General features: G+C 40.8%; 1 protein-coding gene across 1 annotated transcript in view; it reads right to left on the reverse strand.

Moving 5' to 3' along the window:
- ABCA13 (ATP binding cassette subfamily A member 13) overlaps window positions 1-15,376 on the reverse strand; it is a 249,825-nt gene that overhangs the window by 73,553 nt on the left and 160,896 nt on the right. The gene's annotated exons all lie outside the window — the stretch shown is intronic.

Raw genomic sequence — 15,376 nt, forward strand, 5'->3', positions numbered from 1 at the left:
CACAGGTTCTGAAAGTTGCAAATTAAGCTGTGCAGGAATACACACACACACAAACACACTCACACTCACCCAGTTATCTAGACATCAGACCCCTTTGCTACACACAATCCCCAAAACTCAATTTTATATGTTTTTTAAAGTATGAGAGGCTCTGGCCTTAATAACTATTTGAAAAGCTAAATCCCACCTTCCCCAACCCGCATACATACAAATACAGGAAAATGCCTTGAATTGATGTGGGCTTTTTAAGAGACACAGAGATTGATAAATTTTGCAGTTTACATGGTGTTGTAGTGATCCCTACATTAGGAATTTAAGCAACTTAGAGTCACCATTCCTTTGAAGCAGCAGCAGGTCAACAGAATAACTTTAACCAATGTTTGAGAATGGGTTTTGCCTGCTTCCACGGAAGAGGAACTGAGAAGCTTTTAAACACAATTTCTCATACTGTCTTGGGCGTCAGAACTATGAAAGAAGTGAGAAGGACAAAGAGAAAGTCCCATTCACTTAATCATTATTCTGCTCTACTCAAGTGCTTAGCACAGTGCTCTGCACACAGGAAGCGCTCAATAAATGCGACTGACTGACAGTCCATACCAAGTAGGTATTCTGTGAACACTGGTGAAGATGGTGACGGTGATGGTAAACCCAGGGTGGGCAAGGATTGTCTCTCTCTATTGCTGAGTTTTACTTTCCAAGAGCTTAGTACAGTGCTCTGCACACAGTAAGTACTCAATAAATATGTTTGAATGAATGAATGATGATGACCCTCAGAGGCTCTTTAGCACTGTTTTAAAACCTGAGAGTATTTGCAGTAAGAAAAGTCTATTTCCAAGAATTCTGAGGTGGGCACACCATAGAATTAGAAGAACCATGACTAGAAGAACTTCAGACGAGGTTTTGGCCAAAGTGCTGAATTAAGAGGAACTATATCTGAATGAGTATTTCAGTCTGTAGTAAAGTCTACTTTGGGAATGCTAATTTAAAAACAATGATTGCTTGAAATTTCCTGAAACTCATGTTTGTTCATAGCTCAGATGGAAGCAGCCTCATGGAAAAAAAAATAGCTTTGCCACATGCAGGGGGGGAATGTTCCACATCACACTCAGCTGATCAGCTCCACATTGAATGTTGCAGAAATGGGATTGTCTTCTCTATAGTGATAGGGTGACTCATCACCTCCCCCTAACAACCCCTTTCCCTCCACACAGGACTAAAATGGACTAATCTGTGGCACAGAGGATTCATGTCCACATAATAATAATAATGATGGCATTTATTAAGCACTTACTATGTGCAAAGCACCCTTCTAAGCACTGGGGAGGTTACAAGGTGATCAAGTTGTCCCACATGGGGCTCACAGTCTTAATCCCCATTTTACAGATGAGGTAACTGAGGCACAGAGAAGTTAAGTGACTTGCCCGAAGTCATACAGCTGACAAGGTGGCAGAGCTGGGATTTGAACCCATGACTTCTAACTCCAAAGCCCATGCTCTTTCCACTGAGCCATGCTGCTTCTCCTAGAAGCAGCATAAATCAAGAATAATTAAGGGTAAATAAGAATAATAAGACTAAATAAGAGTAAATAAGAGTAATCAAGAGTAAATCACTGGTCCTTGCTCATTTTATATTGAACATCATAAGCCTGAAGAAGTTGTTGGTGACCCTGGCCAAATATATCCATGCATAATGTTAAAAAAATTCTAACTATTGAGAAGAAAGTGCAGGTTAAAAACAGGAGGGGCCACTAAAACTAACTTTATTCACTTTTAGTATTCTCAGAGAAATTCAATTTCTAGAATATAAAAACTTTCAGCTTCAGCCCTTTTTAGACTATTCGTATCACTCATATACCATTTATTTTTTCAGAAACGTACCTGGTAACAATGCTACCAAGAATAAATAATGGCTGTTTCGATTTAGCATTCTTGTATGTCTACATCTGTTAATGGTTTCCAGATTTTCTGCACTTATTATTGGTAAATATTCGCATCTGTGCTATTGTATTATATTGCATTATTATCTTTAGACATTTAACATGATTTCAATTCGACAAATCCTGTAGCTTTTTTGGTCATAAATGCTGTAATGTATATATACATTACTTCATTATATAAGCACTTAGTACAGTGCCTTGCACACAGTAAGCACTCAGTAAATATGACTGAATGAATTATAAACAATAAACGACCAGGAAAATGCCAGAGCTGGGATTTGAACCCGGGTCCTCTTACTCATGAGAAGTAGTATGGCATAGTGGATAGAGCTCGGGCCTGGGAATCAGAAGGTCATGAGTTCTAATCCCAGCTCCACCACTTATCTGCTGCGTGGCCTCAGACAAGTCACTTCACTGGGACTCAGTTACCTCATCTGTAAAATGGGGATTTAGTCTGTGAGCCCCATGTGGGACAGGGACTGTGTCCAGCTCAGCTTGATTGTATCCACCCCAAACGCTTACAACAGTGTTTGGCATATAGTAAGCACTTAACAAATACCATTATTATTATTATTACTTCCAGGCCTATGTTCTCTTCTACTAGGCCATGCTTTTCCTCTGTCTTGCGAAATCTTCTAAAGGACTTACTGGTCATTTTGATTCTGTGAATTACTGGACAGCATACTGCAGAGGTAGGAGATTTTAATCACTGTTTTAAATTGTGGACTGTTTTAAAATGTGGTCCTGGTTTTTTTAATTTTCTATTTTCTTCGTTCTTATTTTCAGATATAGTACTGTGAAGTTTCTTCAAAATGATTCATAATCATTTTCATTTCTTCTTGTGTCTGTTCCCCTAAAATATAGTCACATGCCATATAGGAGTTTCTAAGCCTCCTGTGGCTGCCCATTTCTCTCAGCATCAAGTAGAAACCCCTGATCATTGACTTTAAGACACTCAATCAGTTCATTCAACTTTACAAAATGTCTCTCCTCTCCCATTACACTCTTGTTCCCACACTTCACTCCTCTCAGGACAGTCTACTCACTGCGCCTCATTTTCATTACAGTCTAGGGGGGAGACAGACATTATTCTGCATAAGTAAATAAATAAATGAAACTACAGATACATAAGTATTAGGGGGCTAATGGAGGGGTGAATGAAGTGTGTAAATCGAAGTGGAAGGGTGACCCAGAAAGGAGTGGGAGAGGAGGAAATAACAGCTTAGTCTAGGAAGGCCTCTTGGAAGAGATGTGCTTTTACTAAGGCTTGAAGGTGGGGAGAATGGTTGTCCGTTGGATGTGAAGAGGGAGGGTGTTTCAGGACAGAAGCATGACATGGGTGAGGGCTCAGCAGTGAGATTCAGGTGCAATGAGTAGGTTGGCATTAGAAGAGCAGAATATGAGGGCTGGGTTGTAATGGGGAATCAGGGAGGGGGCAAGGTGATGAATGCCTTAAAGCTTATGTTTGGTAAAGAGTTTCTGTTTGATGCAGAGGTGGATGGGCAACCACAGGAGGTTCTTGAGGAGTGGGGAAACATGGCCTGAGTGATTTTATAGAAAAATGCTCCAGGAAGAAGAGTGAAGTATGAACTGGAGTGGTAAATAGTTGAAAAGAATAATTTATGAAAATTTGTATAACTAGATAACTAAATTCTATCCCAACAGTTTGCACAGCTGTGCTGAATATCATCCCTGAGTCAGCTCAGACATTGACTCTAGGAATCAGTGTGGCCAGTGGCTGGTGGCAATCTCTGCAACCACCAGATTGCCCTATAACTGGACACAGGACAGGCTCCCTAAAATTAGGACCAAATTAGTTCTTCTAATCTCCTTACCTCATTATGGTCGAAATTTTAGCCCTTCAGATGTAGGATGTGCCAGTTCAACTCAAAATAGAGAGATGGCAAGATCCAGTTAGCGTAAAACAGGTGGAAAGCCAAAACAGATATATCAGACCAGAACATCTTCTTGGAATTTGATTTATCTGTAATCATCAATCTGATTGGCAATAGAAAAATATCACCCTCACTTTGTACTCCTCAGAATCAATGTTCCAAACAGCAGCAGCAAATAATTTGCTCTATTCTTTTTCTTAACCCTATATGAAATTTTAATGGAAATTCCTCAGACCTTGTCATAAAAATGAGTATAGAGAAAAATCCATGTATATCCGTATGTGTAAGGACTGAGAAGCCTCTGTTTTGAATGAGGCATTTAAAGAGATGGGGAGGAACATAGGAGAGTGTGTCAAATTTTCTGAAGCTCTACCTCACCATATTTTAGCCAAATTTGAAACACTGAGGACTGGTTTAGCAGAAAATACTCTTAAAGGATTGAATATAAAAGCTATTACTAAATCACACAACAAAGGATGATAAGCACAAACTAAAATTAGTTCTTATCAAAAATCACACCATGCGTGGCTAGCTTGTCTTTGATCAGTTTATCTGTCACTGCTTTTTCATGGATTTTTCCTCAGGGTTTTCTTCCTGCTTTTTCTCTGTTTTTTTTTCTTTGGCATTTTGTTTTCACAGTTCATTGCAAAGACAATTTTAAAGAATATGCTCGCCAACTGGTATCTATTCATTAAGATGAGCAATGAGGAGTAAACTGTCTAGAGTGTTGGAACCAAGAGTCATGTGAACTGCCTTTTATTACATTTATTGTATTTGTAGCAGAACAATAGAACATGGGAGATTTGGAGCCATTTTTCCTCCCTCTATATCATCACCGTTGAATGAAATGCATTTGAAATGGAGGTGGCGGTCATGATGGTGGCAACTTGGGATCTACTCTTAGCTCTACAGTATGCCTGCTGTGTGACCTTGGACAAGTCACTTAACTTCTCTGTGCCTCTTTAAAATGATAAAACGGGGATTAAGACTGTGAGTTCCATGTAGGACAGGGACTGTGTCCAACCTGGTTTGCTTGTATCCACCCCAGTGCTTAGTATAGTGCCTGTCATATAGTAAGTGCTTAACAAATACCACCATTATTAGTAGTAGTTAGCAGTAGCAGTAATAATAGTATTTATGGAGTGCCTTCTGAATGAAAGACACTAAACAAAGCAAGAGGGAATCAATCAATCAATCAATCAATCGTATTTATTGAGCGCTTACTATGTGCAGAGCACTGTACTAAGCGCTTGGGAAGTACAAATTGGCATCACATAGAGACAGTCCCTACCCGATAGTGGGCTCACAGTCTAAAAGGGGGAGACAGAGAACAGAACCAAACATACCAACAAAATAAAATAAGTAGGATAGAAATGTACAAGTAAAATAAATAAATAAATAAATAAACAGAGTAATAAATATGTACAACCATATATACATATATACAGGTGCTGTGGGGAGGGGAAGGCGGTAAGGCGGGGGGATGGAGAGGGGGGACGAGGGGGAGAGGAAAGAAGGGGCTCAATCTGGGAAGGCCTCCTGGAGGAGGTGAGCTCTCAGCAGGGCCTTGAAGGGAGGAAGAGAGCTAGCTTGGCGGATGGGCAGAGGGAGGGCATTCCAGGCCCGGGGGATGACGTGGGCCGGGGGTCGATGGCGGGACAGGCGTGAGCGAGGTACAGTGAGGAGATTAGTGGTGGAGGAGCGGAGGGTGCGGGCTGGGCAGTAGAAGGAGAGAAGGGAGGTGAGGTAGGAGGGGGCGAGGTGATGGAGAGCCTTGAAGCCCAGGGTGAGGAGTTTCTGTCTGATGCGCAGATTGATCGGTAGCCATTGGAGGTTTTTGAGGAGGGGAGTGATATGTCCAGAGCGTTTCTGGACAAAGATAATCCGGGCAGCAGCATGAAGTATGGATTGAAGTGGAGAGAGACACGAGGATGGGAGATCAGAGAGAAGGGAAGGTACATATACAAACACAAGACATGTTCTCTGCCTCAAAGAACTTTCATTCTAATGGAGGAGATAGACATAAAGATATTATAAACAGTGAACTCAGATTAAGAAGTTAAATGTTCAGTTGCAAGAAACATATATGCGTATTTATAACTGACAATGGGGAGGGCTGACGTCTGGTGGATTTTTGAGGGAAGGGAGTTCCAGGCTGTGTAAACATATTAAGGGCTTTCAAGACAAGAACAAGATATAGATAGGAGGTGGGCTTGGAGGGGATTGAAAAGAGCAAATTGGGAAGGAGTGGGTGAGGAGAGCCAAAATGTAAATTGGAAGGCCAAGTGGAGAGCCTTCATGTCAATGATAAGGAATTGTTTTTTTGGGGTTTTTTTAATATGGAGGGAGGTAGACAACGATTGGAGAGGGTTTTGAGCAGATGGAAATATGTGCTGAATGACATTTTGGGAAAGTGATCTGGGTAGCAGCATGTATGAGCTGGAGCAGGGAGAAACTAGAGAAGGAAGACCAGCAAGAAGGCTTGTATAGAAGCCTGACCATGATATGAGTGCTTGAAACATGGTGGTGGCTGTTTTGGAATTGGGAGAGGAAAGGGAGGGAGCATCCTTTCTCGGGGTGCAGTGGGACAAGTATCATCATCATCATCATCATCATCATCATCATCATTAACATCATCATAGTGAAAACTGATGATTTGGTTAGTCATTTAAGTAGATAAGATTGAAAGGGCATATGGACCTGCCTAACTTTTTCCCTTTCTAGGATCCAATCTCTGTGTCAGAGTCTAGGCCCTTAGCTAAGGCCCCAGGATATGGGCAGATCAAAGTTTTTTTACTCTAATGTTATTCATGGAGTTTTCCTCTACCAAGTGAGTTACAGAAATGCCAGCTTTCTGATCCACTTAGAGAAAGTAGTGTCTGGATAGGGACAAGACAAAATTCCCCAATAGCATTGATTCTGAAGACGACAGCTGGAATCACTAAACATTTATTTTTTGATAGCAGGATAAGGCGGCTTAAAAAAAACCCTGCATCCTCCTTTAACTAATTTTTTCCTTGGCTAGTTTGCTCTTGTTTGCTGCCCTTCCAGTTAATGTTGACTGTTGACATTTATTGAGAAATTCATGGCCAAAGCTTCATAAGACATAATAAATATTCAAATCCTGTATGTGATTTCCAATGCAACTGCTGGCTAATTGCTTTAATCTACTTGATCTCCATCTTGATTCCTAAAATAACATTACTGAAAGTCAGCAACTCTGAATGTGAATAGTCTTTTTAAACTACTAAGGATGGCCCAAGTTTTATTATGCATCACCACATGCAGAGAGTCACAAACAGGCCAATGTATTATTATAAGTTGAAGAAATACCAGGCTTAATTTAAATGCTGCTGATTTATGGTGTTTAATGTCTCTCATTAACTAAATGGATGGCATTCCAATGGTTATTGTAGATTTATGTTATTAGCCATAAAAGTTCAGGAAAAATATGTTAAAAGGAGATTTTACACTTGCAACCTTTTGGATGTTGAATTATCTATCTACATTACAGCAAATTGTAATCACAAGTCTACAAGGTTGAAAACAAAGAAGCTTCTAAAGGAAGCACATTACTGTAAACAGCTGCAAACACTGAAAATGAAAATGAATTTCATTATGATCTTTAAAGCTCCAATCCCAATGCAAGGGCTGATTTCAAATGCTTTAATAATGAGACTCTCACAGTAATGACCAGTTGTCTAAAATGAAACTTACAAATATCAGTTTTTCGCTAAATCAGACTTGATATTTCCATAAAATGAAATCAGCATATCAACCATTTCATGTTTTGAAAAATCTAGGTCAAATCCTGAGCAGAGAAAGTTGTTGGACTCGGAACTGTCCACGGGGAAGCAGCATGGTATAGTGGATAGAGCTTGGGAGTCAGAAGGTCATGGGTTCTAATCCGGCCTCTGCCACAAGTCTGCTATGTGACCTTGGTCAAGTCACTTCACTTCTCAGCGCCTCAGTTCCCTCATCTGGAAAACAGGGTCTAAGTACCTGTTCTCCCTCCTACTTATGCTGTGAGCCCCATGTGGGACAGGAACGTTTTCCAATCTGATTATCTTGTATCTGCCCCAGAGCTTAGGTTAGTGTTTGGCACAAAGTAAGCTCTTAACAAATACTTCAGTTATTATTACTTGGATTGTAAATTCCTTGAGGAAGAAGTCATGCTTACTATTGTAGCTTCTCAATATTTAGTACCTTGCTCTACATACAGAAACATTTGGTAGGTGCTACTGATTGACTGATTGATTGAGCATATCCGGGTTACCACACCAAGGCAGCCTCATCATATTTCCCTAATAGAAGACTCACCTTTTCGGGCTGAAAAGTCCTTTTATGCTTCATCCTACTGACTATTCTAGGCTTAAATCGGTCACCCTTAAAAAAGATGGGAGACTGGGGGTTTTTGCCATTCAGTAGCCAGAGCAATAATTTCCTTTTCCATTTTCCATTCTGTGACCCTCACATAGACCACCTGATTTATAATTCTGGAAGCAATGGAATGATGGCAGAATTCCTCTCAGTCTCTTAGGAAACCCTTTCAAGTCTTTCCCCTGCTTGGTAGAAGTTGCAAGGTTTTGTCTGATGGAAGTGAGAGTGAATAGCCTTTCATTTGTACTTATTACTTTCAACCATCTATCACTCCTGAGCCTTTATGGAATTCTCGTTATTGAAACATTTATAAGTAATGCAAAGGAAGTTAAAATTGTACACTTGGGGAACTTCTATATTTACATAAATAGCCCAGTTCCACCTAACACTCTCACTTGGTGATAAAACAGTGAAGCAGTGTGGCTTAGTGGAAAGTGCACAGGACTGGAAATCAGTAGACCGGGGTGCTAACTTTGGTCCCATCACTTGTCTGCTGTGTGACCTTGGGAAAGTCTCTTAACTACTCTGTGCCTCAACTGTAATGCACATCAATGCATGTTCTCTGTCCTCTAGGCTGGGAGGCCTATCCATGTTGGACAGGGACTAAGTCTGATCTAACTATATTGGATCTACCCCAGAACTTAGAATAGCACATTGTAAGTGCTTAGCTGAAGACTTTCCATCAATTTATAATAATCATTATTATTTTATAACAATAATAAATTGATGGAAAATCTTTCTTCAATGCCCTCTTATACAGTCATTTTTAATGGACAAGGTTAAATAACAGTGACACTCGTGAATGCTGAAAAGGGAAGTTTTTCATGCACATCAAGGAAAACAGCCATTTTCCTTTAAACTGTGCCTTTCTGCCAGGCCACCTGGGTCTTCCATTCGTTGCTCTAGAGTGCATATTTATGAAACTGATGTGCGGAGAGATTGAATAATGTTATGACAACATACATCCTGACATATCTCCATTTCCTGTGCTTGAGACACTAAGAGAAAAACATATTAATGGGGACTTAAACGGTTGAGAAATGGAACGTCACACCCGTGAAATTCCACTGTGCTAACCCCTGCATGGAGATCTCCTGCTTTGCAAACTGTTGATCACATTCAGATGACATTGCTTTCAATTCTTTTATTGGTTCCATTTACTCTTGTCACCTGCACATGATCACTTGTCATTTTCCCGTGATTACTGCCAAGATGCTAAAACATACATAAACATTCCAGTGTAAAAAATGTCTAGAAAGAAATCCTCCATAAGCCTGAGAATGGATATGTTTTTGAAGGAACTATAGATCTTTGTTTAACCAAATAAAAGTAAATATTGCCCTCCAATCGGTGTCCCTGAACTGAAGAATGTCACAGAGAAACCTGGAAACTGAAAAGATTGAGAACCTGTGTAAAATTGCAATTCAACTAGCATTTCACACCGGGGTCTCCAGGGGGAATCTGGGCCAGAACGGCAGCTAACTTGAGGAAACGTGAAACTCAGGATGAATGCTTAGGTGGGTTGTGAAAGCCATTGCATCCGTTTTCTCTGAACGATAAATGGGTAATGAAATCATATCAATGAAAACTCGGTCATGCCAATAGGGGAGTGAACTTTCAAACCTCTTTCAGTAAATCCATCATCATAATTCACCGCTACTTAATTTTTATTAGGCACTGTACCTGGATTGTAACATAACCTCAAATGGGATCAATCATCAATCAATCAGTGGTATTTATTGAGCACTTACTGCGTGCAGAGCACTGTACTAAGTGCTTGGTAGAGTAAAATAAAGTATACCCTCAAGGACTTTACAACCTTGAGGATGGCAGGCATGTGGTATTTTAAATCATAGCCCTCTTACCACAGCTGAAGAATTCTGTCTGTCCTGGCTTACTCAGGACATTCCAGGTCAGCTATAAAATCCACTGGTCTTCCTTCTTCACCCCTAATCACCTTTGGAGCCCATTGAAACATCCGGCATTTGCAACCTCACCCCTGTGGGGTCTCTGCCCACCTCTGTTACCGTGGCCAAATCATCATCATCATCATCAATAGTATTTATTGAGCGCTTACTATGTGCAAATGATCTGCCTTCTCTCCCCCCACCCCCTCAGCACCAGGTAGAAGACCCTCATTCCATTCTGCTTTCCACCACGCTAGTGGGAATAAGAACAACACCTGCAATACGAGGTCTCATAGAACCTCAGGAAAGCTAATGGCTGCCTAGCCATTGCTGTGCACCCTGAGTTTTGAGGAGAAACTATGCTTCTCCAACCACAGCTCTCTGGTGACTTTTATTTTTATTTTGTATCTTGCATATTTGTTAATAATAATAATGGCATTTATTAAGCACTTACTATGTGCAAAGCACTGTTCTTGTCCCTTTTGCTGTTTTAATGCTTTAGTGTTTCGTTGCTCCCAATACGTCCATCTCCAGGCCTCCCCCTGCCCCCACCACTTGTATTCATAGATTGAGAGCCCCTAGAGAGGCAAGGATGGTGTCTAATTCCCACCTGTATACTCCTTCTCAGCACTTAGTACAGTACTTTGCACAAAGTGCTTATTAAATACTGCTACTACTAAAAGCTTGCTTCCATCCGCAGCATCATCATCAATTGTATTTATTGAGCACTTACTGTGTGCAGAACATTGTACTAAGTACTTGGCAGACTACAATTCCACAGAGTTAGTAGACATATTCCTTGCCCATACCGAGCTTAGAGATAAAGGGAGAGACAGGCATATCTTTTCAATACTGCCACTCTGCCCAACATGGAAGAGGTTGATAACTGAACGCTTAGAACAGTGCTCAGCGCTTAGAACAGTGCTCAGTGCTTAGAACAGTGCTCTGCACGTAGTAAGCGCTTAATAAATGCCATTAAAAAAAAAAAAAACAAAAACTGAACCAAAATCAATGCCAGCTGCAGGAGAGCAATGAATCTCCTTCAATCAGTGCGGCCATTTCTTGCATCACTTTTTAAGTGTGTAACAGGAGGATAGCATGCTCTGTCCTGCAATGATAGCTGGGGAATTGGAACAAGTGCCCATCAATTTTCTTAGTGCATAAACAAACTGCTCGCATCTCATGCTTGCAAATGGGCTGATCTTGGGTTCCCAGGTTTCTGGATTCTGGTGGGAATCTTACACTGAGAGGAGTCCTGGGGCTCTGATGGGACCTGGTCTTATTGGTCAAAGAAGGTGACAATGGAATACATGGCCAATATCCACCTCTTCGTCTCCCACCAAACCACCACTGTCCTGATCCAGGAACTTGTCGTATCCTGTCTTGGCTACTGTAACCCTCTCCTTATTGGTCTCCCTGCCTCCACTCTCTCCCCTCTCAAATCCATAATGCTGCCTAAATCATTTTTCTAAATCTCCCCATGTCTTCACCGTACTCAACAATTCCTCTTCTCATCAAGCTGAAACTTCTGACCATTGGCTTTGAGGAAGTCAATCAGCTCTCTCCCTCCTACTTACTCATTCTATTCTCCTATTAGACTCCCAACTCGCCTCTTCATTTCTCCCAGATTCACCATACCACACTCGCACCTCTCCTGTCACCAACCTCTTGCTCATGTTTTTCCCCCCTTCTGGAACTCCCTGCCCCTTCAAAACCAGCTCTCCCCAACATCAAAGCCCTGAAATAACATCTCCACCAGGAGGCCTGCCCTGATTAATTTCTAACCTCCTCAAGTTCTCTCTCCACAACTGCCACATCAGTAATTCTGTGCCACGTAAACACTTGTTGTGAATCGACACCTTCTTGTACCACTTTTGCACGTATCAGTCAACCAATCATATTTATTGAGTGGTTACTACGTGTAGACCACTGTACTAAGTGCTTGGGAAAATACAATAGAACAGAATTAACAGACACAGTCCCTGCCCATTATGAGCTTACAGTCAAGCGGATCTTATATACCTCATTACTTACCACTAACACAAGTACAAATCACATTTTCCTTCTTTTTTCCATCTGTAAATAATAATAATAATAATAATGGTATTTGTTAAGCTCTTACTATGTGCCAAGCACTGTTCTAAGTGCAGCAGGAGATATAAGGTAATTAGGTTGTCCCATATGGGGTTTACAGTCTTAATCACAATTTTACAGATGAGGTAACTGAGGCACAGAGAAGTGAAATGACTTGCCCAAAGACACACAGCTGACAAATGGTGGAGCCGGGATTAAAACCCACAGCCTCTGACTCCCAAGCCTGTGCTCTTGCCACTAAGCCAAGCTGCATTCCCTAAGTGATTTTAGTGTCTCTCATGCTAGAGTGTGAATTACCTGAGGGCAGAAATCATAACTATTATTTCTATTGTACCTTCCCAAGTGTGCTGAACAGAGTAGCTGTTCAATAAATACTATAGATTGATTAACAGATATACAGGCATTTGGCTCTCTCCATTAGGAGACATTTCCTCCCTCTATCAGGCCATACAGAAAAGATCAAACTCCCTCCAGCTACCACGAAGAAGTCTGCAGATATAAGGGCATCCATCCACTTGTTCAGTATTTGCATGCTGGTCGGACATTGAGTGTAGGTTGGAGGTCGCAGCTGAAGCCTGAGGAAAGTTAAATGAGCAGTTGCATAGCAACTCTAAGCCATTAAAGACTCATTTAAGGCCCATTTAATAATGACTGTGGGCCCCGTGTGGGATAGGGACTGGTGTTCAATCTGATTTATATCTATAGCTATCTCATCCGTAAAATGGGGATAAGAGTGGGAGCCCCATGTGGGACAGGGACTGTGTCCCACCTGATTAACTTGTATGAACCCTAGAGCTTAGTACAGTCCTTGGTATATAGTAAGCACTTAACAAACACACCATTAATATGATTGATATTATCATTACTGCTATATTATTATGGTGACTATTATGAGGGAAATGGTAGAAGGAGCCAAAATGGGGCTGCTGAGAGTCGTAGACAGTGATCGCTGGCCAGAAGGAGTCTGTAGGAGTAAAGGCAGGAGGGCTGTTGAGGGACTTGGGCCTCAAGAGACACGGCGTGGTCTAGTGGATAGAGCGTGGGCGTAGGAGTCAGAAGAACCTGGATTCTAATCCCGACTCCACCACTTGTCTGCTGTGTGACCTTGGGCAAGTCACTCCATTACTCTGTGCCTTCGTTCCCTCATCTGTAAAATGGGAACTGAGAATGTGAGCTCTGTGTGGGAATGTTGTCTGTCTCCCCCTTCTAGACTGTGAGCCCGTTGTTGGGTAGGGACCGTCTCTATACGTTGCCAACTTGTACTTCCCAAGCACTTAGTACAGTGCTCTGCACACAGTAAGCACTCAATAAATACGATTGAATGAATGAACAAATGAATGGGACTCTGTCCAGCCTAATTATTTTGTAACTACCCCAGGACTTAGAACAGTGCCTGGCTCATAGTCAGCACTGAACAAATGCTATTATTATTATTATTATTATTTTAATGATCTGCCTCTCCTCCCAGAACCTGAGCTCCTCTCACACAGTCTCTGATCTTTTTACTACTCATCAGAGCAGTCTACAGGAGAGATGATGGTCATTTAGAAATCCCTGTTGCTCGTGTAGGAGTTTCAGGTAGCAAGTCATACCCGTGATGGAGTCGTGTAGCTCTCATGTCTCAATTCTACTTTGTCTCCCTACCCTTCTGCATTACCCATATACTTGAACCTGCATCCCGAAGGACTTAGGTACCTAAGTACCTACAGTACTCCCCCTCCCACAGCACCAACAAAATAGTATTGTTCTCTTCCAAGTGCTTAGCATAGTGTACTGCACACAGTAAACCCTCAATAAATACCCTTGACTGATTTACATGTGTGATCAACTGCACAATCAATTATTTTTTTCTGATCACTCTGCCTGTAAATTCTTGTCTATCTTGTCTATCTTTCTCTTCTGTTAGGGTGTAAGCTTTTTGTGGGCAGGGGATAGGTTTCTTGCCTCTACTGAATGTTCCCAAGGGCTTTAGTGTAATGGACTTCCAGTAGACGCTCAACAAATGTGTTTACTATTTCTTCTGCCTTAATTTGATATGAAGCAGAAAATTTAATTTTATGTAATAAATAATTGGTAGGTCAAGGACATAAACATATAAACAATATTAAGACTGCTGTACCGTTACCTAAAAGGTCTGAAAGCACAGCATGGATGAACCAAAGAATGACAAGACATGGCTTTGTGCTCTGAAGATTATTTTTTCTTCATTTTCTTGTGAATAGGTTCCATCATATTTTAACTACATTATATTTGCCCTCTAGGGCATGGTGCTTCATTACCTAATGTTTTCAATTGCTTCTTTGCTGATTCCTAAACCCACAGAGTCAATGTGGGGCAACATTAATGAATGCATGCAAAACTGTCTGATCATTCCAAAAGCCTATTGTTTTGACTTCTAAAATAAGTTTGATCTCCTTCGTGACAATTTTAAACAGGTGATTTATGGGGGCTCATTTTGTGTTTTTTAACCTTTAGAACTTTCACTGCTGGCTACTCTTTTTAATGATAATTTGCTGGATATTTGGAATAACACTGACTGGAATTGGTCTAATTCCACTTTAACAATCATATTTTGTTGAGTATTTCATGGAGAACTTGAAATAAATGACTGACAGCTTTAATTTTTGCCACTAATAAGATGGTAATGAAGTCCATAAATCAAAGTGCATCCTGTAAACTCAAATCTATGTACCTGTAAATTTCATTTGATTTCCCGCTAATGAATCTGGGTAGAGATTCACTCTTCATAAATCATTTGCCACCACAATTTTCTCCTTCAAACACTGCTTCATAAACTGTCCCTAGTTTGTTCTTCATACTGGACCAAAAACCAGTATCTTGTCTCTCCATATGATTTTGGGTTTACAATGATGAAAATGCTTGAAAAAACATATATGCCTTCCCTAATACGTCCATGACTCGTAGCCTTATAAAAGATTAGATAACTGAAATCTAGTTCCGGATATGTACCATCAAACATTATTTCAGACACTGACTTTCCAATACGGAACTCCAAAGAGAGCTAAAGTGCTCCTTTTTTCCAGACAAGTTATTTCATGTTCTGGAAAAGAATTGTCATTCTCCATCTATCCAGTTTATTAATAAGTAATATGAGCATAACTCTCTTGTCATAACAAATGAAATCAGAGGACAATCTCCAATTC

The sequence above is a fragment of the Tachyglossus aculeatus genome, chromosome 18 (assembly GCF_015852505.1).
Source record: "Tachyglossus aculeatus isolate mTacAcu1 chromosome 18, mTacAcu1.pri, whole genome shotgun sequence".
NCBI lineage: Eukaryota > Metazoa > Chordata > Mammalia > Monotremata > Tachyglossidae > Tachyglossus > Tachyglossus aculeatus.